General features: G+C 44.6%; 1 protein-coding gene across 9 annotated transcripts in view; it reads right to left on the reverse strand.

The window, feature by feature from the left end:
* Positions 1-23,672, reverse strand: part of foxp4 (forkhead box P4) — a 395,078-nt gene extending 371,406 nt beyond the window's left edge. For 3 of the 9 annotated variants that reach the window (XM_072563958.1, XM_072563957.1, XM_072563954.1), the window contains exon 1: positions 23,088-23,670. The gene's annotated coding sequence lies outside the window, so the exon portion shown is untranslated. Of the gene's footprint in view, positions 1-22,362; positions 22,565-22,627; positions 22,709-23,087 lie in introns of those variants that run through there. The other 6 variants (XM_072563956.1, XM_072563947.1, XM_072563955.1 and 3 more) reach the window with 5 other exon arrangements.
* Positions 23,673-25,464: the final 1,792 nt, after the last annotated feature.

Here is a 25,464-nt window from a genome sequence, read left to right on the forward strand (position 1 = left end):
CGATCAGCTGTGATGGTATTGAATGGAGGCACAGCCTCGAGGGGCTAAATGATCATTCCTGCTTTAAATTTGCTGGTTTGGCCAGTCAGTGACAGCACAGTCCTATTGGGCTAACATATCACATATTGAGCTAATATATCACATATACTCTCTCCTAGTTCTCTTCATCCAACCCTATCAAAATTCCATTCAAACCCATGCTTTCTCAAGCACTGATATAACTTTCCCTTGAATTTGTTGATGTTATTTACCTCCATGATGTGAGAGCAAGTTTCACTCTCATGGTTTGGAAATAGCTATCTCCACATTGGGTTTATTACTCACTGTATTGTATTTATGGTACCTGGTCCTGGTCTTACTCCACAATCAAATGAAACAAAGCAAAATTTCCAACACCAGCAAGTGCGCAAGAATCTCCTCAAACAAGTATTCCAATACTGTTCCCTGCAAGGATTTATCCCAGGAACTTGGTCAATGTTGACCCTTTGACCAAATCAATCAGTAACATTTTAAACAGGTATTCGTCACCTTGTTCTTTGTGGGACTTTTACTTACTGACGCATAGGAATCAAAAATGATTGAACATTGAGATACTTTCAAGGGGTCAGATGCTGTATAATCACAAGTGGTCTGACTGTGAGTGTAAGTCACACCCAGCATGGGTGTATGTCCCTGTGAAGGTGAGGCAGAAGGAGGGAAAGGTCTCCTGGAATGTGTGAGTGGGTCATGCAGTGGTTATGTCACTAAACTAATAATCAAAACAATGTGAGTTTAAAACTTAACCACTGGCAGTTTGACAATGCAAATTCTGTTTTAAAGATCTAGAAGTGAACAGCTTGTATTTAAAAATCAACCTTGAAGTTATTGATTGCTGTTAAAAATCCAACAGGTTCATTAATACCCTTTAAGGGAGGAAAGCTGCTGTTGTTTTCCAGACCGAGGGTAAAGAGATTGTTTTTTTTAACACCTATCTCACATCAGCTGAAGCATCTTTTTCTCCAGGTAAGTTGAGATGGGCAATAAATGGCAGCCTTCCTAGTGAACCCACATCCTGAGAATGAATAATAAAACTGAACTGCTAGATACACCGAATTATGCTGCAAATATAGAAACTCGCACAATCTCAAGAGGGTTAAAACATCAAAAGGAAAAATCCTGAGATTTCCGATTTCCTTTTTCAATTTAACACACAATGGAAGATCCTGAATATAAACCACGGGGTAAGGAAAGGTTTGAACATTGCCACTTAAAAACCTAATTAAAATCAGCTGAACTATCATATCAAGTATTTAGAATTTTTAAATAAAATTATTATAATAATTTTTTAAAGCTCTTATATTTCTCTATTTCTTCAGTCTCAATGTGAACACCTTACACTGAGGACGATAAAAAAAATTTTTTTAAATCTTTCTTAATCAGACGCAAATGTCCTTGAAAAATTAATTGGAGCCTCTGTCTTATCAGTTAATTAAATCTAGTTAGAAATCATTGTAACTTTACTGCGATTAAGAATCTTTCTCTGTTCCTTGGCATTTAGAGATAGCGTTGCATAAAACCCTTTAATATTGGTAAAATAAAATAAAAAAATGAATTAAAATCTCGGAATAATTCCAACTACTTCCACTGCTTGCGGCTAATTAGATGCAAGCTTGAGAAGCACTCTATTTTATCCATTGTCGGTTTTTTAAATATTAATTCCACACGGTTAAAAATTTCTTCTTTTTAAAGAACACTTCATAAAATTACTACAAAAAATCATAGAAGCTTTCAACTCATTACAGATATAACAAACCTTTTAAACTTACTTACACTGGGGAAAATGATCTAATTACTTTCCAGAATGTTCTAACGTTTCTGTTATTCTGTTAAAATCTAAAGCCACATTTCTTTCAGTTTTTTGACAATAAAAAGTTTAATTTAAAGTACTTCATTTTTATTTTACTTGTATTTAATCTTGGAAGTCCACACATCCTGAGTTTAGGCTCATCTCAGCTCTCAATTTTCTTTCTCTATCTTAATTATTCAAATTATGAACACTGATAATTTTTTCAGCAGCTTCATGTCCTGGATAGATTTTTATATTGTTTCTTTCCAGGTTGTGAGTTACCCTCTGCCCCTCTCCTATTCACTCACACACCACATTTTATACAGCTTGATCATTGATAAAGTTAAGAAGTAAATAACGGAACGGAAAAGGCAAATCTGGTATACTAAGTTAAATTACAGTACAGGAGCTCGACCGGGGGATCACTGGATCAAACTAATAACAGGTTCTTTTTGGACTGATATCAGAAACCACTTCTTCACTCAAGAAATTACTAAGGTTTGGTGCAAACTTCCAGGGAAAGGACTGGAGGCAAAAAGTCACAGATCATGGAAGTAACAATTTCATGCTCAAACAGATAGGTTGTTAGATCAGTCAGGGTGAGTGAATTAAACACAACTTACATTTATATAGAATCCCTCACATTTTAAAATAAATCTCAAAGAGCTTTACAGAAGTACTATCACACAAAACAAAAGACACTGAGCCACATGTGGAGATATTAGAATGGTGACCAAAACCTGGTCAAAAGAGGTTGGTTTTAAATCTTAAAGGAGGAGAGAAAGTTGGAGAGACAGAGAGGTTGAGGGTGGGAATTTCAGTGAGTTGGTCCTAATTGTTTGAAGACACAGCTGCCAATAATGGGGTGAAAGAAGTTAAAGACGCACAAGAGACCCAGGATTGGAGAAAAGCAAAGGAGAATACCAACTGAGGTGTAATATATTAAATGCAGATTGCAGTCTGAAGCCATGGGCTCTTTTTACAAACAGAACAAAAGCAATATTAATAAATAGGAAGCTAAACACATGTTTTTTTTTGTCTGACTCTACGGCAATGTTCCAAACCTACTTGATCTCCCTGAGCCCTCATTTTTCACTGATTGTACGTTTCATTTATGTTCCTGTACCATAATAGCAGCCTTGGCGAAGGGAGAACCTCCACCTCCCAGCCTCTGCCTCTTTGAATCTTGGTGACACATAGGAAGAAACAGAATTGGAGATCAAAGCGCTGAAACACAGCTCGAATTTTGACTAAATTTGTTCTTTCTGCAATAGGAGAAAACCCAAACAGTCCAGCAAGATTAAAAAAAAAACTTTGACTTCAAAAGGACTTGGCTCTTAATCCTTGCCAGAAAATTGCAACATCACTGTGTAAGAAACTTTAACTTCATGAAATTCCTCATTATTCGCACCTCACTTGAATGGTATGAAGTGAGAAATTATGCTGGGATTTTGTTCCATGTTTTTCCACATCATTACATGTTTATCTGTGAAGCAAGATTTTATTATTCAATCACATTCCTCTCCTTGTTGTTTTGTAGTCTGATGGCAGGAGTTTTCCATCTGCTTTGTGTTTGGTTACACGGGCCACACTTTCACAAACCACAAGACTTTTAAAACCCTGTTCGCATTAATTCACAGTGTCTCAGGTTGCTGATTTTTAATCAGATTTTGGGCGTTCTGATGCTGACATCATCCATCAATGGTGTGTTAGGAACAGGCCCTTCCTAAAGCTTCAGGCAAAGGAAACTCAAAAAAAGGCAGGGCATTGCAGAGTCTGAGCAATAAAACCACCTTGCTACCTCTCTCTCTCTTTCTTCCATCTGTCTTGACATGTCCATGTGGCCCAGTATCAAATGTTGAGACTCAAAATGCTCCTGTTAAACTTCTGGGAAATCTCTTAGAAACTCTAGATGCTAGTTGTTGTTGTTGTAGATGGGGGAGGACAGTCGGTTCAGGCTCTTGCTCAGGACTATGATCCAGTGAGGTATTCAACAGTAGACATGAAGTGAAGACCAGCATTCCTTACTTAAACAGTTTGTCAACACTTTCTGACTCAACCTACACAATGCAAATGGTCAAGGCCATTGGGATCTTGGGATACATGGAACAGCAACATTCAACATCCCCCCCCACCCCTCCCTGACCCCCAGGTTGGGAAAGGGGAATAAAACCAGAAAAATCACCTCGGGTAGTCTTTAACAGGACTGACTACATCACTCCCCTTGAAGTGATGTACCAGATTGCTCTCCGCACACGGACTGTGATGATGGATAGCAATCACAGTTTCCTTGTATATTAAACAGATAAATCTAAAATAAAATAAAAATGAATAGCTTTATGTGTGGTGAGTGAATCTCAATCTGTTTCACTAAATAATAAGCATTTCATTTCAGTGCAGTGGTTAACGGATGATGACAATGCAGTTCACACTGTACACAGTAAAACTCTATTCTTTCCTTTCTCCCAGCCACTGCAAACAATTTTAAACAGATACAGCAAGTGCTGGAATTATACAAAGGGTCTGTCAGCATTTCAGTTTAACATAAAGGGTGTGGCAGTGAGTATGGTGATGTCAGTATTAAGGCACCTTTTATGCCTGAGGTTCCAGACTCACTTGCTGTGTAATTCCTGCACTGTGTGTTTTTATTTCAGATTTCCAGCTTTTCATTTTTATGTCTAGAAACTGCATTTGTATAGCACCTTCAACAACCTCAGGACATCCATGTATGCTGCGCAGCCAATGAAGTATTGTATATTTAGGTGTTATCATTTGTTGCAATTTAGAGAACGCAGCAGTCAATTTGTATACAGCAAGCTCCCACAAATTGCACTTGGTGTTAGGCAGAGGCTCTGGTTTTCAGTGTTGCAGTCTGAGGGATAAATGTTGGCCTCAAACAACCAGGAGAATCCTACACTTCTTCCAGAGGTATCATGCGATCTGTCACCATCCATCAGTGTGCAGGCAGATCTTTAGCTCCCCATCTTGAGTGAAAAATAGAACTTTTGACAGTGCAGTGCTCTCTTGGACAATTTTACAGAGCCAAATCTTTGGGATGGTTTTGAAGCTCCAGTCTTCAGAATCTGAGGCAGGAACATGACCCACTAAAGCCAACACTGATCATTAAACCAATACTATTCCTTCATTAAAATGGCCATCTCTCCATTCACAGCAACACTGCTCTAACAGTTTGCCTGCACCTTTGTAAACAGCTTTAGACAAGTTCAGCTCCCAGCTAATTATGAGGTGGTGAATATGAGCAGACGACATCATATCACAGGCACAAAGGAACCTAGAGTGATCAAAACTCTGAAAAACCCTTGCCCCAGCAACTAGCACCATTAAACACATTGCACTCCCTTTTCTCACAATCACTGGGTGAGAAGGAGGTATGTTCTACAAAAAGGCACCTTTTAAAATCATTTTGTCTTTCGCTTGAGATGGTATCGTGGACAAATCCAACGAAAACTCACCCAGAGAGTGGGGAGCCTGTAGAATTCTCTGCCACAGAAAGCGGTTGAGGCCAAAACATTGAATGCTTTCAGAAATAGATATAATTGTTAGAGTTAAAGGGATCAAAGGCTATGGGGAGAAAGTGGGAACAGAGGACTGAGTCAGGTGATCAACAAAGATCACACTGAATGAGGAAGCAGGCTTGAAGGGCTGAATGGCCTGCTCCCTAATTGCCCTTAAGATTGGTTTGCTCGGCCATTTCAGAGGGCAGATAAGAATCACTCACATTGTTGTAGGCCTGCAATCACATGTTGGCCACATCAAGTAAGAATGGAAGATTTCCTTTCCTAAAGGATATTAATGAATCAGATGGGTTTTTGTGACAATTCATGATTGTTTCAAGAATTTCAATTTCAGATTTAAGTTTTGAGTGAAAACTTCAGCAGCTGAAGGGCTGGGAGTTGTGCCCTCAGAGTGTTAGTATGGCCACTGAATATTAGCTCAGTGGCATTACCACTACACTCAGCAAAAGTGGTCAAGGACTCGCTGCAGACAGCTGGAGGGGTAGGGGGCAGGGGTCTGGAAATGGAACATAAGGAGCAGCGAGGCAGTAGGGGAGAATGGGGGATGCGGGCCAATAGGGACCTGAGCCAGTTTGTCCTTGAGCACAGTCAGAAAATTCAGCACAGATCAGGCATAGAAGCTCAGGATTCATACCAAATCATCAGGCAAATGGGCGTAACATTTAGATTCAGACAGCTCAATGTATATCCAGGACACCAAATTCATAATGGAATTATAATCCAGAGGCTAGTGAGACATTCTTTCCACCTCCTCTCAGATTTCACATTTCTAAATCAACATCAGATCTGGACTTCATAGCCAGAGGGTAATTCCAACTCACTCACTGGCTCACGGGTTCTGTTGTCAATCCTAGAGACACGTCTGTGTGACACACAGCTTCTTCAATGAGGCTATAGAGCTGACAAAATCCCCCTCATCAGAGGGTGATAAAACACAACCATTCCAGAACAACTGAAACTCATCATATTGAAACATTCAGAAAGTAACATCTGTCAAGAACCATATTTCTGTTATCATCAAATTCAAATATCCAATACTGGACAAATAATTCCTCATTTAATAAATCAGGAAAAGTATATATTACTGAATCGTGTTATATTCCAGAAGAATGGGTAGAACTGAAGTTAACATTTAAATATTTTTAGACGCATTTATTGACAAAGTTACATATTAAAGGCAGACAGTTACTAACCTGAACACTACAGATTCAGCCTCTGTCTATTTATTGGGGTGTAACTGACTATACTTCTCATCACCCTGTTCAGTGATGTTATTACACAACTCTGGAGCAGGTGGGACTTGAATCTGGGCCTCTTGGTCCAGGGGTAGGGACACTACCACTGTACCACAAGAGGGCCCCAGGGTACAACTCAATCATCCCCAGTTAATTCCCACCACCTGTATGTAATTAAATACAATGAACATACAATTAACAGTAGCACGGTTATGTTTAACTATAAACCTCATTTCTATACCTTTAAATACATGTGTTTGTAATTTTAATCGACTTCAGTTTCCCTTGACACTGTTGAAATTTTCTTTATTTATCTCTTTATGATCCAACTTTATTTTATTGACCCCAGGTTTATAGGTGTTGTCAACATGGCTCATATCGATTCTCCATTCATATCACTGGACTGTGTCTCATTGTAACTTTAAGATAAAATTTATCTTGGAAGAATAAAGGAGGAACTTACTTTTGTGTGCTAAGAAACCGTAAAACAAATTACCTTTGCAGAATTTTTTTCTAACACCTGAAAAATGTCATTGGCTTGTTCACATTGCAACTGACAACAGCAAATGTGTATTGGAGACAGAGAGGGACTGAAGCATAATGCAGGCAGATAATAATAAGCTGACAGGGTGGACATCTGGTTAGCAACCGGATTTCAAAATACTAAGTGTGAGATGGTACATTTTAGTAAAAAGAATAAAGAGACCACATGCTCTTTGGAAAATAAGAGCCTAAATGAAGCCCAGGGTGAGAGAAATTAAATCATATACACACAAAGCAGAAGCCACCAAGGTGACAAAATACTAGAGTTTACTTTCACAGGGGCAGAATTGAAAAGCAATGAAATTATATTAAACTTATATAGAACCTTGGTTAGACCACATTTGGGGCATTGTACACAATTCTGGTCTCCACATTATTAAAAGGATATGGAAGCACAGGGGAACGTGTGAAATAGACTTTTTTAGAATGATATCAGAACTGAGGATTTTTCATAAATGGAAGACTGAGAAGGTTTGGATTTTTCTTCTTGTGAAAAGACTGGGCAGAGGCCTTATAGAGATTCTCATAATTATGGACGATTTAGACAGGGTAGTCATGGGGGCTTCATTACTGCCTGAAGCCAAGTCCAGACATGAACTCATAATTCCACTAGGAATTCAGGAGAAACCTCTACACCCAGACAGTGGTGAGAATGTAGAACTGGGTGTCACAAGAAGGAGTTGAGATGAGCAGTACTGCGTCATTTGTGAGAAACTGGATAAATGCATGAGGCAAAGGTATTAAAAGCTTACATCGATGGGGTTCAAAGGAAAGTATGGGAGGAGTTTCAAATAGAACATAAACACCAGATCAAATGGTCTGATTCTGTTCTGTAAATTCCACTTGTGATAAAACTCTATCTGAGTTTGTTATTTCAACGCTATTAAAAAACACACTGAAAGATCAATTTGAGAACCTTATTTTTAACTTCAGAGTGTATAACTCAGATGACAAAATAAGTGATTTACTGCTCCATGCATTCTGCATTTATACGTTGAATTCCAAAAAGCTTCTTGTTTATATTGTGCTGAAGATTTCGTGATGCCGCTGAACTATCAGACATAACCATATTCCAGTACTGCCTGCTTAGAATTATTACTGAATCCAAAACCTCACTCTCTCACATGGTGTTACCAGACATCAAGTTCTCCTTTACCAGTGCAGCCATTACACCAGTATCTCCCACCCCTGACATTACCAAATACCGTAATCTACCTCAAGGAGTAACACGGTGAGAGGGAGGAGTACCAGATCACAAATCAGGATTGTAGAAACATTTGCTAAACTCTGTCAAGCCATACAAACATCAGTGACTCTTCAAACAGAAAGACTAAATAAACCAAGCATTTCTCATTTACTGGCAAGTTTCACTACAACAGAAATGGTCTCTCACAACTTAAGAAACTTTTCTTATTGACATCCTAATTCACTTCAAATTAGAACAATTATCATTCTTTTAAATAGGTCAAGATGGTCATAGCTGCACCCTAGCAGCAGAGTTCAGTGTTTCATGTGGCATTGTACTGTGTTTCTATGCTTAAACATCAGGAACTCAGGGAGAAATGGCATCAGAGATTCAATTTTAACAGTAAAAATAATATTGTTAATCACATTATTGAGGATTTATCAACAAGAATTATTTATTTCAGAATTGTTCATTTGTTGAATGGGTTCAGGAGTTTAATTGTTCTTGACTTATAATTCCTGCTCTTTTCCCTCTGAGGTTACTACTCCAAGTGTTCATGCACCATCAGGGATGAATGTGGCTTAATACCCTCTGAATCTGTTCCACACTTTGCTCAAATTCAGGGACGGGAGTGTGATAACTATCTAACTATAAATCACCATCATGAATAGGAACTATCAAGCCAATGGCTCAAAACAGTAAACCACAGTAGAGTTTAGTAACATAATGATCACAGTACCGCATGGGGAAATCGGTGGGGGGGGGAAGTATAATCTGGAAGAGTACATCTAAATCCCACTATAGCAGCTGGGGAATTTAAATTCAGTTATTAAAAATAAATCCAGAAGAACATGCTAGTATCATTAATAGTGACCATGAAACGACTGAATCCAGTGCATTAGTGGGTTGTAAGGAACGGAATCTGATGCCCTTGCCCAGTCTGAGTTACATGATTCCAAACTCAAGCAATGCCATTGATTCTTAATTTGCCTTTTGAAATAGCCCATTGAGTTAGTGGATTGTATTCAAGGAGGTGACTTTGCATCATCTTCTCAAGGTCAATGAGTTATAACGAAAACCGCATCCCCACAGATTAAACAAAATAAGAATTTCTGCATAAAACATTTCTGTCAAACCTCCCTCCCATTGCTTAACTCCTTCATTCACTGTTCAATGATGTCCATGTCAGAACAAAATGTGTGGAGTCTTATGCAATTCGTAACTTGTGTTTCATTTAATAACTCATGGTCCAACTGCCGACAAGTTCAGATATTAGTCTGGATTATTTGTTTTTCTGAAGATTTTGTGAATAACACGTGAAAGACTTGGTTCCCTCTGGGAGGGTGGGCATGTTCCTGTTCTGATCAAAACTGTGAAGGTCAGAGCAGAAATACAAAAACAGGACCCTGCACCAAAGTGCTGAATATATTTTTACTATCTCAGATCAGAGAAAAATGACTCTAGTTTCCTGGTATTTAATTACTAAAGTTATTGGTAGAACACACTGCATCTGGACTGTCCTGTTCAGAATCAGACAGTCAATGCTATGTAAAGCAGACCACTGTCCCCAGGAGTGAGTTACAGAGTGGGACCGAATCAAAGGGTTTGGAGAATTTTAAATAAAATAACCCCCTCCGCCAGGTGAATTGTCACATTGGCCTGACAGAGAGATGTGTGCACTCTGATTATTCCTTTGGGAATGTGTTTGGAGGTTCCTTCACTTGAGGAGGGTGGGGTGGGGCGTGGGTGGTGAAGGGGGGGAGGAAATTGGAGGAGGCTGTCATGGTGGCAAGGTTGGGAGAGGTGTCACACAAACTGTGGTCCAAATCATGCATAAAAGCTCTTCTAACTTAACATTGTCAGTCACGACATTAACGTGGTTCACTTACATTTGTTGCAGGCAGACACATACATATATTCATCGGGATCTACTCTCTGCAAACAAATGGAAGTGCTCAGGCTATTTTAGGGATTTCCAGAGAGTTTGAGCAGTCCATGATTCCCCACTGCTTTCAGCATGGCAATGTCTTGGCCAATCAGAATGTGGAGGTGCCAGTGTTGGACTGGATTGGACAAGTTCAGAAGTCACACAACATCAGGTTATAGTCCAACAGGTTTATTTGAAATCACAAGCTTTTGGAGCGTTGCTTCTTCAGCTGAAGTAAGCTTGTGATTGCAAATAAACCAGTTGGACCAGAACCTGGTGTCGTGAGACGTCTGACCTTGGCCAATCAGACACAACTTTCCACCCAATAGCGCTGTTTTCTTCCACGATGTAGAAGGAGAGGCTGGACAAATTCAGGTTGATTTCTCAGGAGCAGCAGGGGCTGAGGGGAGACCTGATAGAAGTCTGTAAAATTATGAGGTGTATAGAGAGGGTTGACGGTCAGAATCTTATCACCAGAGTTGAAATGTATACAACTAGGGGGCATGCATTTCGGGTGAGGGGGGGGGGGGGGGGGAGTTCAAAAGAAGATGAGGGGCAAGTGTTTTACACAGAGAGTGGTAAGCACCTGGAACGCATTGGAAGGCGTGGCGGTGGAGGCAGATACAATAGGAGTGTTTAGGCATTTTTAAATAAACACACGGATATGCAAGGAATGGAAGGATATGGGCCCTGTGCAGGCAGAAAGGACAAGTTTAATTTGGCGCCATTGTGGTCCGATGGGCCTGATTCTGTGCTGCACTCCTTCTATGTGCTAAAGTATAGTTTGTTTGTTTGAAATTTGGCATTCTTCTGTTTGTCTTGATGAAAACAAGATGAAAATTTTCAGCAACTTGTGTCTCTTTTCAGCAACATTCAAGTTCTGTGTAATCAACTCTCAGATCAATAACATTATTTCATTTCCAAATGAAGGGCCCCATTTTCCCCAGAGTTAGAATGCCAAATTTATGTCACATTACAGGCATGTCCAAACCGTGAACTCCCTGCACACTCCGATCTGGGTAAGTGAAGCAGGGAGCTCTGTAAACCTGTTGCTAGGGAGAAGATGATGCAACATAGCCTCAAATTCACATACAAAAAGTTACGATTCTCAACAAAACATTTCTTCTTTGACCCCAGAAGATGCTGCTTCCTAAAGAAAACTCTTTGGGCAATCAGTGTGACCCTGCCAGGTGACAGGTGCTGGTCGGTCATGGGAGCATCACACCTAAGCCGATTTTTGAGGGCAGGACTCATGAACAGGTTCCCAGCCTGACCAATACTGGTTGATATCATTCCTCACAAAGTTGGTTTTCTGTCCCTTTGAACTCAACGTGGGCCAAGAAATTGAATCTGCAATTGATAGATAACCTGTTTTTAAAAAAAACACAGGCAATCTGACTGGATGGCATCCAGTAGGCAGAGTTTATAGATTAGTCTGTACCACTCCATTCATTTCAGAGGAGAATTAGTAAATGTATAGCTTAATGAAATTGATTAAATCTTCAAATCCACTAAATTTAATCAGAATAAATATTTATTTGAAACAAAAAATGAATCTATTTTTAATTAAGTCAGCTCCTTAATTTCTCAATATCAGTCAAAACAGTTCATTTTATGATCTGATATCAAATGAGTGTTTTCATTTTTCGGGAAAAAAAAATTCTCTAACCCTAGTTGTAGCTATGCACGCTTTCTGCCTTCACTGTGCTAAATGAAAACTCATCATTCCCTCTGTCACTGAGCCCAAAACTGCAAACCCACCCTCTGTTCATATAACACTTAGGCCTTTAGTATCAAAGTGGCACTGACTGAGCACAGCTGACCTCTAGTTCTGTGGTTTGCCGAACTTAGGTGTGGTCTTTGCATTAGACCTAGTGTTCGTTCAAGTCCCTCTCCAAAGGGGAGAGCGCAAAATCCAAGTTGGCCCTCGCACTGCAATAATAAAGAAAGCGCTGCCCTGTGAAAAAAGGTGCGGTCATCTGGATGAGATGTTAAATCACGCTGTCCGTCTGATCAGCTGGAAATGGTTAATGTTCTCATGATTTTATCTCAAAGAACAGCGGAGGGGTTCTGCCTAGTACCCTGGCCAATCCGCATCTCTCAGTCAAAATCACTGTCATGATCACATTGTGGGATCTTGCTGTGCGCAAATCGGCGACACCAGTTTCTACAACACACCAGTAACTGCTCTTCAATTGGCTGTTCAATACATAAACACGCTTTCCCTCGCTTTACTCAATCCGCAACATTCTCAAACGGTTTGGGTTATCACAAGCAAAGGAACAAGTGACGGCTGAGAGATTTTATTTTGTTTATTTTTATCATATTATTACTTATGACCTGATTGGCCCGCTAAAGGCGTGGCTTCAATCGGGAAAGAAAACTAAAACTTTGCATTTCTGTAGCGCCTTTCCTGACACGCCACGGATCATCGTCAATGAAACTATCTGAAGCTAATCAAATCCTGGAGTCAGGGAACACAGCAAGCTCCCAGAGATTGTAAAGGGACACCCATTATACACGGTGACATTAACTGAGGGAGAATTTCTGGTCAAGAAAACAGGGATAATTCCTCCTGGTCTTGGTCAAAGCAATACCCGGAAAATGTCATCCAGTCCTGGTCTGGAAGTTAACTCTGATCAATGTCAAGTTCCACCTGTGAGTTTCTCTCCAAGACATAGAGTCACACAATCTGATCCAGTGGGAAACAGGCCATTTGGCCCAACAAGTTCACACTGACCCTCCAAAGACTATCCCACCCAGACCCATTCCCATTCCCCTACTCTATTACTCTACATTTACCCCTAACCTATACATCCCTGGACACTACGGGCAATTTCCCATGGCCAATTCACCTGACCTGCATATCTTCGGACTGTGGGAGGAAACCGGAGCACCCGGAGGAAACCCACGCAGACACGGGGAGAATGTGCAAACTCCACACAGACAGTTACCCGAGGCTGGTATCGGATGAGCACAAGGTCAAGAGTTCTCTAGGACAGTACTGAGGAAGCTGCACTGATCGCGCTGTTGTCACGTTCAGACATTAAACCAAATCCCTGTTCTAAACCCGCAACACTGCCCTTCCAACAGCAAGCGTACCCCCTCAGCCCGATTCCCACTGGATCAGGGCTGAGTATTCCGCACAGCAATCAGGAACCTGCCTGATCCTTTCTTGTCTCTCACCCTCATCCCCATCCATCCCTGCACAATACAACCCAAGGCATGTTTAAAAACAGAGGAGTTTCCTCTCCATAGCACCCCTCACATCCTTAATATCTTTTTACAGACTTTTATTTTATTTTGTATGTAAGGAGCTGAAGATCCCAGTGGTGTTATCGCTGGATTATTAATCCAAGAGACACAGTTCATGTCCTCGGGCTGCGGATTGGAATCCTCCCCGAATTCAATAAATCTTGGATTAAGAGTCTAATGGTGATCATGAAACCGCTGTCGACTGCAGGGGGAAAACTCCACCAGGTTCACTCATGTCCTTGAGGGAAGGAGACTGCCCTTCTTACCCGGCCTACAGTTCCACAGCTCTACCCACGCCCCCCCCCCCCCCCCACCCCTCTCGGTAATAGCTGCAGGGCGAACCAGGCAGACCCACATCCCAGTGAATAAGCAGCAAACATTCCTGTGAAATATGGCCTCAACACTGAAAGCTATCAGAGAACAACCAGCAGAAGCTGAGAAACTGCGGGTGTTGGAAATCTGTCACAACCACAGGGAATGTTTGAGAAATTCGGCAGTTCTGACAGCCTGGCTCACCGCACCCCAACGTTAACTTTGTTTCTCTGTCCACAGATGCCGCCAGATCTGCTGAGTTTCTCCAGCACTTTCTGTTTGTGATGTACAAGAGGCCATCTGCTCTGCTGAGAGATACATTTGGTCAGAAACCAGGGAGAATTTCCTCATGTACTTTAAACTAGTGTCCCGGGTGATTTTAAATCCACCGAGGAGCCAGAGCGAGTCTCTGCTTGCTGACATAGCTGCACCCCTTCAGGTAGCGGCGGGATTCGGTCTCTGCTGAAATCCCTGGGGCCACAGTGTCTCTGAGAGCGACAAAGATGCGTATCCCTGAGGTAGCTCCCACCTTCACCTCCCCCCGCCGCGTGTGTGTGTCTGGGCCTCAGAACGAGTGATCTCCCAGGGTAGTGTGTATGAGGACCCCGGGCTGAGAGAGAGAGGCTGGTGTTAACACACCCAGGGTGACCAACTTCCAACCCACTGCTTGTGCATTTCTGCAAAAGCCTATGTTTGGGATGGGGGAAGAAGATTAAAGTAATCAAATGTGAATTGATTCATATGATGCACACTCGGTAAAAGAGATACAACCAAAATGCAACTTTTAAAATCAAAGCGCATCAAAAATAAGTCACTTTTTCTTTAAAGGAAGGAAACATATTATTAATTGTCAAAGTCTTCTTTCTTAACTTGATCCTGTAAATAATCTTCATGAATCTAACACACAAGGTGAATTATCCTTTGACGAATTGTGATTTGAACGGTTTAATTTTTTCTGAAGTCACTTTATAAAATATCCAGTTAGGATGGTGATACTTCAAGCAAATGTAATTACAGTGTTTGGTGTCCCCCTCCCTTGAATAATGTCAGGGACTATAATCCCATCGTCAAGTGAACACAATGAAGAGGTTTTCTGCAGCCTGGGTGCATTGTTTAAAAAGGGCCTGTCAACCCGCCACTGGGAGCCGCGCTCCGTCTGAATGCAATTAGCGTTTTTTATAAAAAAAATCTATTCAAAAGACATGCCAAACGAGAACAAACCGTATCAGCCCAGCAATAGAGGAATTAAAAAAAAACACAGCGAGTGTTTCTGAGCAAGTAATTACAGTGTTAGTACACTGCATCGCGAGTACAAGACTGCAATTTACCTCAGGGCTCAATAGACTCAGGGTTTATTTGACTCAGTAAAAAGACCCCTAAACCCACCGGGTCCAGCACACAGCGTGCACCCCTACACTCGCCCTCTCCAGAGAGTTAGTCTCCAGCCCGGAGTTAGAAACACCAGGAGCTGGGGAAGTCCGGGCAGATTCTCACTCGGCATCTGTGGACCCGTAGGTTCCATCGTCTCTGTTTCCAAACTGCTTCTTTTTCAAGGCTGGATTATATTTTTTAAAATTCAAATAAACCCCACTGCCTGGCCCATGGAGATGCTGAGAGGAAGGTGAATGGTGTACCGGCCAAGTTGTGTATACACTGGTCCTTCACTCTCATCCAATTCCCACTCAAACCCCCTCTCCCTCTCCATCTGCCTCTCCCTGTTCCCTCTCTCCGACTCTCTTTTACTGTTTCTCTCTCCCTTTCTCAGTCAGCTTCTGTTTTTCTCTCTTTCTCTTCCCCTCTCCCATTCTCTCGGGCGCTGTTGACCAATTTCATTCCCTCCTTTTCCTGTCCACAAGACATCAAACACCGAGAAGTGGGAATGTGCTGATCTGTCTCTCTCCAACTCGCACCTTGCGGTTTGTGAGTTCGTGCGGCTGAATTCTCCCCAGCCTGCCCAAGGAGAGGCCGCGAAGCAGAAAACTGCGATAGTGGAGATCTGAAACAAATAAAAATACACAGAAGAAAGTGGAGAAACTCAGCAGGTCCCGGCAGTGTCTGTGGAGAGAGAGAGGGTAGGAAAGAGGCCAGTGTTGTGATGGGAGCTCCTGACCCGAACACTAACTCAGTAGGTTTCTCGGCAGAGACTCCTCGACCTGATGAGAGTTTACAGCAGTTTCTTGCTTAATTTCAGATTTACAGGATCCATGAGATTACAGGATTTTGCTTTCGCCTGAGTGGAATACAAATCAGAGCCCTCTCTCTCCCTCCCTTCCTCCTCACTCTCCCAGGCTGGGTTCCCTCTATCCAGGGACACCCCAGGCTGCGGTTAAAGCAAACCCTCCCAACCGGCGGGAGGGTGGACACCTGGGTTGAGACAATCTGGGAATTGGGAAGGGAATGAAAATATATGGTGGGGTTCAGGATGCAATGATAGGGGCAAGCGGAGTGATCACAGTGTTTTACCCTTCACCTACTCACTCACTGTTTGTTCTGTCTGAGGGATAGTGGAGCTGGCTACAGGAGGGGACGTAATACTGCATCCTGAAGGATACCCCGTCTGTTCACTGTCCCCCGGCCCTCAGCCCCACTGTTTCCAAAACACTTTCAGGAATGTGTGAGCGCTAAGGGCTGGGTCTCTGCAGGTTATGGTCAGGAATGTTATGAAAGAGCTCTGAAATATCATGCTCAGGGAAGGCTGGGAGATGGGAACAGTGTCTTTCTCCATTCCCTGGGCAGGAGCCGCCAGTTAGTGCTCAACACCCCCCTCCCCGGGCACAGACTGTGCACCAGATCCGGATAGTTTTATAAACGCTGCTGTGTACAGGGGGAGTTGACTCAATGTCCCACGCTCTCCTCCTCCTGCCCCAGTACAAACTGCCGCCCCGTTTTCCCAGCCCGGGAAATGCAACACTGCAAAAGTTGTACTTTGCCACCAAAGGGTTAAGTTTGGATTTCTTGTGTTTTCCATTGACCATTTCCTCTCGATTTATGAAGTTTAATAACTAGCCTTTTCTCTAAAGCCTTCAACCTCCTCCCCCAGTGTTTGTTTGCTCTCTATTTCCTTGTGCTGTCCCCCTCTCTCGCAGGTAGTCTCCTGCCTCTAATAAACAGCGAGAGAATGACTCGGAAGGTTTTTGATTACTGGGCAAAAGTGAGGACTGCAGATGCTGGAAACCAGAGTCTAGATTAGAGTGATGCTGGAAAAACACAGCAGGTCAGGCAGCATCCGAGGAGCAGGAAAATCGACGTTTCGAGCAAAGGCGTTTAATTACAGTATAATGTTTTCCTCGGTAGTTCCTGGAGGTGTCTGAATGTGTTCGGGACCTCAGTTTCTGTCACATTTTCCCCTGCCCCGTGGACAGAGCGCCTGAACATTCAGGGCTCTGAGAGCCCGGCTCATCCTGTAAAACCCTGACCCAGCTGGGAGAAAAGAAAGTGCCCCCTTGTCTTTGTTGGAATTGGGGGGTGATGCCCTCTGCACTGGACTCTCCCAAATGGAGGGAATGAAACTACCCTGTCACCCTTACCCCACTCCCCTCCTCAATCCTGTCTCAATAAGGTCGCTTTTAAACTCCACCAAGCTGCTCAACCTGTTCCCCCAATCAGACAGCGTTCGCACTCCGGGAGCAGCAGCTGAACCTTCCCTGGCTTACCGCCAGCCAGGGTTCTATCAGGGGGCCCTGCTTAAATTCCCATGCGCAAACTCCGAACTCAAAAAAAAACCCCGCGGCTTCGAACCAACAGAAAGTAGCAGCAAACTTGCCCCACACTAACGGGACGCTCACTGTACAATCCCCTTCCCATTCTCACCCCCCACCTCCCTCCCTCCCTTCCCCCCCCGGACCCCTGCAATGGCCAAACGGCTTCCATCCAAGTTGGAGGGTCCGTCCAGGAAAATGAGGCCAAAAATCATCCAATCCCTCCGCCAGTCACATGGAGGCGCGGGGGGTGGGGGCTTTAGGTCAAGGGCAACTTGCCCCACTAGGGCGGGAGTGATCAAACTCACCCCCCCCCCCCCGTAACATCGATGGTCTCTGTAATCCGAGAGAGCCCTGAAACCCCATTGTGCCGGGGGGGGGGGGGGGAGGGGGAGGGGGCGGGGGGTGCCTGTCTGTTTCACCACTTGAGATAGGTGTGGGCGCGCCTGGGAGACGGACCGAAGGGACCATTGGGGCCAATGCTGCCCCTTTGTAAAAAGGAATTAAAACCACCGGCTGCCTAGCGTCCCACTGGCTTTCAGACAGAGTGGGACTGACAGGCAGCAGATTCGGGATCAAATGCTTCTCTAAAAGCCATTTAGTGGAGGTCCCCACGTTCGGATGCACCTTCCCCACCGAGCACAGCTTCAGTCACAGCTCCCTGAAGAAACCGGAGCCCGGAATCAATTGATGGTGATTGTCGATCTCCCAGAGTCAACAACCACTACCTCCTCCCCCCTCCACTCCGCGCCGCCCAAAACACTGAGAAATTATTCACCTTTCTTCAAGCAAACACACAACCAACAGCGGAATGTTCAACTGTTTGCTTTCTTTTTAATTGTTTCAATTATTTCATTAGTTCCTGAACTAAGGATTTTTTAAAAATACCTTTTGAGCATCTTTGCTTTAACTAATATATTTAATTGACAGAAGCATAACATAGAATGCGGATTATTCGTGTCACAATTACCAACAGTAATTACTTAACCAGTAATTTCACAAATTCAAGGGCAACATTCGCTTTGTTTTATTTAAATTAAACAATTTTTGCTCTGCCAAAAAAGCTTTAAATTTCAGTTTTGTTAGTGTTGTTTATAGAGTTGGTTACAGGGAAGTGGCCGACTCCTTCCAACAGTTATTTATATATTTTTAGTTTTGAAAATGTTGTTTTAAAGTCTAAAAACTGATCAAGTCAGCCTAGTGTTGCGGGTGAAGGAGCCAGTGCACGTTATTGTGTAAAGCTAGATTGTAACTAGCCTCTTGCAAGTTGTCAGAAAGTGTGTTCTGAGTCCCGTCCCCGATACTGGACTGTGGACAAATTCCTTTCAGTTGTCAACAGCTCAGTGTTGTTTTTACTTCCAGGACTAACTGCAACATCAGAGGTTTAAAAAATGTAGACAGCTCAGAATGAAATTATTGTGAGGTAACAGAGACAGAAAATGATTTAAAAAGCAAAATTCAAAAAGGAAATTGGACGGGAGTAATTAGCATATGGAAATAAATGATAAAACTGAGGATCAATGGCCAACCTTGATCATCGCACCCCCTTCCCCTCCCCGGGAAAAACTTCTTATTGAAGATAAATCCAACAAGAGATTTGAATAATTCTAAACAGCGAGGATTCTCGTTCCCAGAGAATCCACCTCCCTTCCTATAAAAGGCTAGGGTTTCGAAAGCTTTAAATTACAATGTCCTCGCACTGTTTCCAGTTCCCTCTGGGAGCTGTGTTTACGGTCGGGGCAGGTGTATTTCATTCCCTTTTCAGGGGGACAGACATCACCTCGGACTCTCTGCTTCTCCCCCCACCCCCCTCCCCGCCCCACTCTCTTTCCCTCGAAAAGCTGCTTCACTCGCCTTTCTCATCTTGTTTTTCAAACTCCCCTCCGCTGACCTTCTCTCGCCGTTTCTCTGTTTGGTTTCTTTTTTTTTCTCCTTCCCCATTTCACGGATTGTCTCCACCCTTTCCCTCCCTCCTTCCCTCTCCGCCCGTCTCTGAAATTTTGTTACCCTCCCGGTCTCCAATAACGAAATCGGGGGTCTCTCTTTGTAGGAAAGCAAACGGAGATGGAGCAAAGGGGGTGCAGCTCCTCGCGAGCCCGCGATCACTGACATTCCCAAGTTTCTGCTGACTTTCGGTCACTCTTTGATTCAGTGTAGCGGGTGGGAGCTGGAGGGACCGAACTGGGGGATGGGGATGGGGAAGGGGTTACACGCTAGACACAAGCTGCATATCAAACCCCTGCCTGCAGCCTCTCGCCAGTCCATCTATGAAAGCAACTTCGGAAGGGCGCCTTCACCATTTCCAAACTGCAGCCCACAAATCCGATTTTTGTGGTGTTAGTTAGGGGCGCGTGGCCTGAGCTAGATTCGAGTTTAAAGGACTTTTTTTTTCTGCAGTAGTCAAACGATTTTTAAAGGACGAGGAAGCAAATTTAACCGGCGCCTTAAATAAAATGCCGGATCAAAATGTTTCTTCCAAAATGTTCCTTTAGTTTTTTTGTTCAAAAAAGATTTGAATCAGATCGAGCGAAATGCATTTGCTGTTGGATTCGGCAGAATGTGAGGATCCAAATTGTTTAGGATGCACTTTGTAACGAGGGGGCAGCCAGAGTTGACCCTCCCTCCGGGAATTTTACAGGGAATTCCCGGGAATGATCCCAGGGCTTACAGGGAGCTCGGAGAGAGCCGCACTTTCGGATTTTTGTGAGATTTTTGATTGCGCGCTGCCGTATGAGCGGAAATCCTCGGTCTAGCGAGAGGGAAACGTTCTGTCCAGTGTCAGGACAGGGTTCGGCCCTGGGGGTACCCTGCTCATCGCGACGGAGAGAGAGAGACAGAGAGAGAATTCCCATACTCGGAATAATTCGCTCCAAACCAACGCTTAAAAAAAAAATCTCTTCAAACGGGTTTGGTATCGAATGTATCGAGTATGTCTGTAACGCCGGAGAATCCCAGAGGCGAATCTCTCCGGTTTCTCTACCTCCTTATGAATGACATTGTTTCTGGACAATTATCCCTTATTCCCCAATGAAACGAATTGACGGGTTTAAACCAAACAATATTTTATGTCAGATCTTTCTGGAAACAAAATACAAACTTTATAAGCTGGGAAACCTGGAGACCCGCACAGATTCACAGAAAAAGGTTTGAAATCCGCCGTCATTTCCCTCAGTGTGACTCCCCCACATATCATTCAGTCCCAGTTTAAACCTCTCGGTTTGTCTCAGAGTGAGTCCCCGGCACATCTCACTGAGAATATTGTGCACTTTTTAACAGAGACAAACATTCCAACCTCACTCGGAACAGCACTCCATAAATATTTTCAAGAAAACCTCGCTACCTTTTTCCAGTTTCTCTATTTAATAAATCGAATCATATTCATTGTGGAGGTTCTCCCAGACTGTGACGGGGCAAGGTGAGTTTAGCCCTGCAACCTGGAGGTGCTGACTGACTTTCTCGTGGTTAGACCGTGTTCCAGATTATTCCTGTCCTGCCTGCACCTTCCTGACCCGCCAAGTATTTGGTGGGAAGTTACAAACACAATCGCAATTTTACAGAATTTGACCATTCCAAAAAAATGCAAAAAAAAGACAGCCAACGTGGGCGCTATCCCACACAGCCACTATCACAGCAACCCTGTACCACACCCCCCCCCCCCACCCCCCCCCCCCCCCAATCCAGGGGTTAGGGACAGAGATACACCCAGCTGAAGTGTCTCAGCTATTTACCTAACGCTGCGTGATCCCAGCACATCCCTAAACCCCATCTCTCTCTCTCGCCCCAAATCCCCTTCCTCACTCTCAATGATACCAAACTCACACATATGCACCGTCACCCCCTTACCTTCCCACACACCCCCTCACCCTCATGCATCCCCTCACACACAACCCCTCACCCTCACACACACACCCACCCTCACCTCCTCACACACCCCCTCACCCTCCCATACCCTCACACACGCCCTAACACCCCCACCCTCACCCTCACCCCCTCACACACCCACTCCCACACGCCCTCAGAGGGCACCTACACAAAAAGCAGGGAATCGATTTTTTTTTCAGTCGGCCCGATCTCAAAGAAATTTGGAAAGATTTTCAAATCAACTTCTCCCCAAATTACATTTACAATCGGATTAAGCACGAGGTTCAGTCCGGAATCGGCTGGATCCTGGGAGGGAGCTCTCTCTCTCTCTCGATCACAGCGAGACGGCTGGTTTTGGGAAAGAGCGGAGTTTCCGAGTTGCGAGTTGGAACTTTACAAACTCACTTCGCCAAGATTCAGAGCTGGGGCTCCGCGCTTGGTGGTTCTTTCCCGTTTTGGGATCCGGGAGAACAGAAAGGTTCTCTTTAAATCTGGACAATGACCCAAACGGGCTACAAACTGGTCACAGGCAACTCGGGGATGGCAGCTCGGGACTGGGGGTCGGGACGGTTGGGAGTTTATTTGAGGGAAACTTTCCGCCGGTTGAACGACGGCGGGTGGCCGGGCGGGAGCGAGGGGGTCCCCGGGAGAAGAGCTGCTGTGCCCAGGGGAATCTCAGTCCCAGGGAGAGGCAGGCTCAGAGACATAGAGAGAAACCCCATCAAAAAAGGGGGCAGAATCTCCGCAGCTGCCCCTTCCCCGGGCACCGGGAGGGGGGTGGGGGGGGTGGGTGGTCGGGGCGGGCTGGAGGGTCGCCCCTATCCAGTTCCAGTGGGTCTGCTGTGTCTGCAGCACCGCCCCATGTCAGCACCGCTCCAGACCAACCGACAATGGCACAAACTCGTCACAAACTGAGTGCAAGCCCCTCTCCACCTCCCCCACCCCAGCTCCACACCCCAAAACAGCCAAAACCTCCTCACTCACTCTGGTCACAAGGAGCAGTTTCTCCACACATTCTCTCTGACCGGCCTCTGGATTTGCACAGCCCCGAGTTCGGGCCTTCCACATACCCGGCTAGAAACTCAGCGCCTCTCACTCCCTCACTCTCTGTCCCTCTCCTCCTCTGGTCTCCCTCTCTCTCTCTCTCTGTCCCTCTCTTTCTCTGCCCTTCTCCCTATCGCTCTCCCTCCCCCTTTGCCTCTCTCGGTCACGCCGGCCCAGATACAGGACTGTGGAACCCATCACTTACTGAAAGAGAACCGTCAAACTGCAGCGCGGAATCTATGTTTGAAACAGAGCACGAGAAACGCCGTCAAATGACCCGAAAACAGAGTGAATCTCACCCCGGCCTCCGGCCTCCCCCAAACACAATCAGAATTTCCAACCTCCTCGGCCACCCTTCCCCCACCCCCCCCCCTCACCCGCACTCAATTCATCATTTTAACCTCCTCTCCCACAAAATAAAACCCTTTCCAACTTCCCAAACTGGGAAAGCTGTCCCAGTGAGTGGGGAACTGCACTTCCCCTCAGCACACATTGCCCCATTTGGAACTTTTTTTGTTCAGCCGAACGAACCCCCTTCTCCAGAAACAACAAAGAATAAAAAAAAATCCACGAAACTTTGAAGTTTGTGAAAAGTTGAGTATCTCCCCCTCCCTCAACCCACCCCCCTCCCCCTGCTCCGCGCCAGCGGCCGGGAAGTGACTGACCTGCGGGAGGGGGTGGGGTGGGGGGAGAGGCGGGGGCTGCTCTCTCTCTCTCTCTCTCTCTGTGTCTGTGTCGGCCTGACGGCCCCCGGACGATCAGCCCCTTTCCGTGCCCAATGTCAGAGTCTCAGAGCCCGACTCCTTCCCGATGACCAGGCGCTTCTGCAGTAGGAGTCTCTCTCTCTCTGCACTGGGGTGGCTGCGATGCAGTTTTCTTCCTATATTAGATATTTTCTTTCCACTATGTGCAGCATGCTCCTGGGACGATTGGATTGCATGGTTTTTTTTTAAAAAAGATCTCTCTCTCTCTCTCTCTCTCTGTATGTGAGGAGAGCCGCTCTCTCTCCTTTCTCAGTACCCGGTTTGAAGCACTGACTCGGGAAGGACCACCATTCTGTGTGACATCCCACCGCCTCCAGACAGACAAGCACTCACTCACATACAGACTCTCACACACACTCACCCAGAGAAAGAAGCAGCTTTTAATCCCAGGGTTTGAGTCTTACACACAAACAGCGTGAGGCTGAGGAGACAGTTTGCCAACAGCCGTAATCCATCTAAAGCAGGTGCTGCTGGTTTTCCCCTCCCCAGCTCAGTGTCGACACTGCTTCCGTGCCAGAGTTAGCTCCTAGACAGTAACTGCCACCCCCCCCCCCCCACACATACTCATTATTGGGGAGGGGTGAGTGCGGAATGGGAGGGGTACTGCAGACAATCAGATTGTCACTTCGTTATTCAAAGGATGACCCATTTAAATTAAAGCATGCTTCATAGAGGTGAGACTTGTACAGATTTGGTAAGGTGCTCTCTGTTTCTACCCATCCTGGTTTGGGGTATAGCGTGCACAGGTGGAGCTCCCTCAGGTAGCTCAGCATTTGAACATGTCCCACTGACCTGATGCCCATCAGCGGCAATCGAAGATCCTGACCCCATGAGCAGGGTCAGTCACCATCAGTGACTACATCAGGCCATTTGGTCCATCTGATCCAAGCCAGAGTCCATGCTCCTTAGGAACCTCTTCAAACCTCTCCATCAGACTATCCTTCAATCCCTCTCTTCCTGCCTAGTTTATTCATCTTCCCCATGGATACATCCAAACCATCCCATGTTGGAATGGGTTCCACATTCTCACTGCTCTCTGACTAAAGAAGTTTCTCCTGAATTTTTGGTTGGGTTTTTTACTCACAGCTTGAGACAATAGCCTGCTTGTTCTGGTCTCCCCCAACACCAAACCTGTCAAATCCTTTCATAGCCTTAAGGTCCCTGATCAGATCACCCCTTGGCCTGCAGTTTTCCAGAGTAACAAGAACTCCTGAGTGTTTCCGTACCCATGAAAATGGCCTCAACCATGACCTTGGGTTCATGTTGTATTACATGTAACCCCACCACACTGGTCTATTTCAGTAAAATCTGCCTTAACATCCTGTTTTGACACCACCACCTTGATAACTTGTTATGATCTCTCTGCCTTAAGTAGTTTGTACAGTGGATTACTTGTTACTTTGGTTAGGCCCTTTGCATGTGACACTTACACCTCGCATGTTATTCCAGCTGTTTGGTTTGTTTCCAGCACCGTTCTTTGTGTGTAATTATCGCTCTGCCTCAATTAATTGGATTATAGGTCATCCCTTCACTTATTATTCAGCTGTTGCCACTTTACTCACACTGTCTGACACTTTTGATCACCTGCAGAGGCTTCTTATTCAGCCTGTCGACACTGTACTCACACCATTTACACGATTTGTTGATCTCTCTGATTATAAATTCTGTGCCTATGCACTTCACTTCACTTCACCTGATGAAGGAGCAGTGTCCTGAAAGTTTATGATTTCAAATAAATCTGTTGGACTATAACCTGGTGTCGTGTGATTTCTGAACTTTCCTGGAGAGTGGGAACATCATAATTCTGATGCAATTCTTGTGAATCTTAGTGAAACCTTGTTCTCCTTGTTGTGGTTCTGTTCGCCGAACTGGGAATTTGTCTTGCAAACGTTTCGTCCCCTGTCTAGGTGACATCCTCAGTGCTTGGGAGCCTCCTGTGAAGCGCTTCTGTGCTGTTTCCTCCGGCATTTATAGTGGCCTGTCTCTGCCGCTTCCGGTTGTCAGTTCGAGCTGTCCACTGTAGTGGCTGGTATATTGGGTCCAGGTCGATGTGTTTGTTGATAGAGTCTGAACAGAACCACAACAACAAGCACCCGAGCTACAAATCTTCTACCAAACCTTGTTCTCCTTTTTATAACATTGAGTCCAGGCTGGTCACATTGCCGCTGATGGCAAATAATTCAGCATGACCTCCTAGAAATGATTTGGAAGTGCCAGTGTTGAACTGGGATGTACAAAGTTAAACATCACACACCTCAGACCTTCGGGTGACCATCAC

The sequence above is a fragment of the Chiloscyllium punctatum genome, chromosome 45 (genome assembly GCF_047496795.1).
Source record: "Chiloscyllium punctatum isolate Juve2018m chromosome 45, sChiPun1.3, whole genome shotgun sequence".
NCBI lineage: Eukaryota > Metazoa > Chordata > Chondrichthyes > Orectolobiformes > Hemiscylliidae > Chiloscyllium > Chiloscyllium punctatum.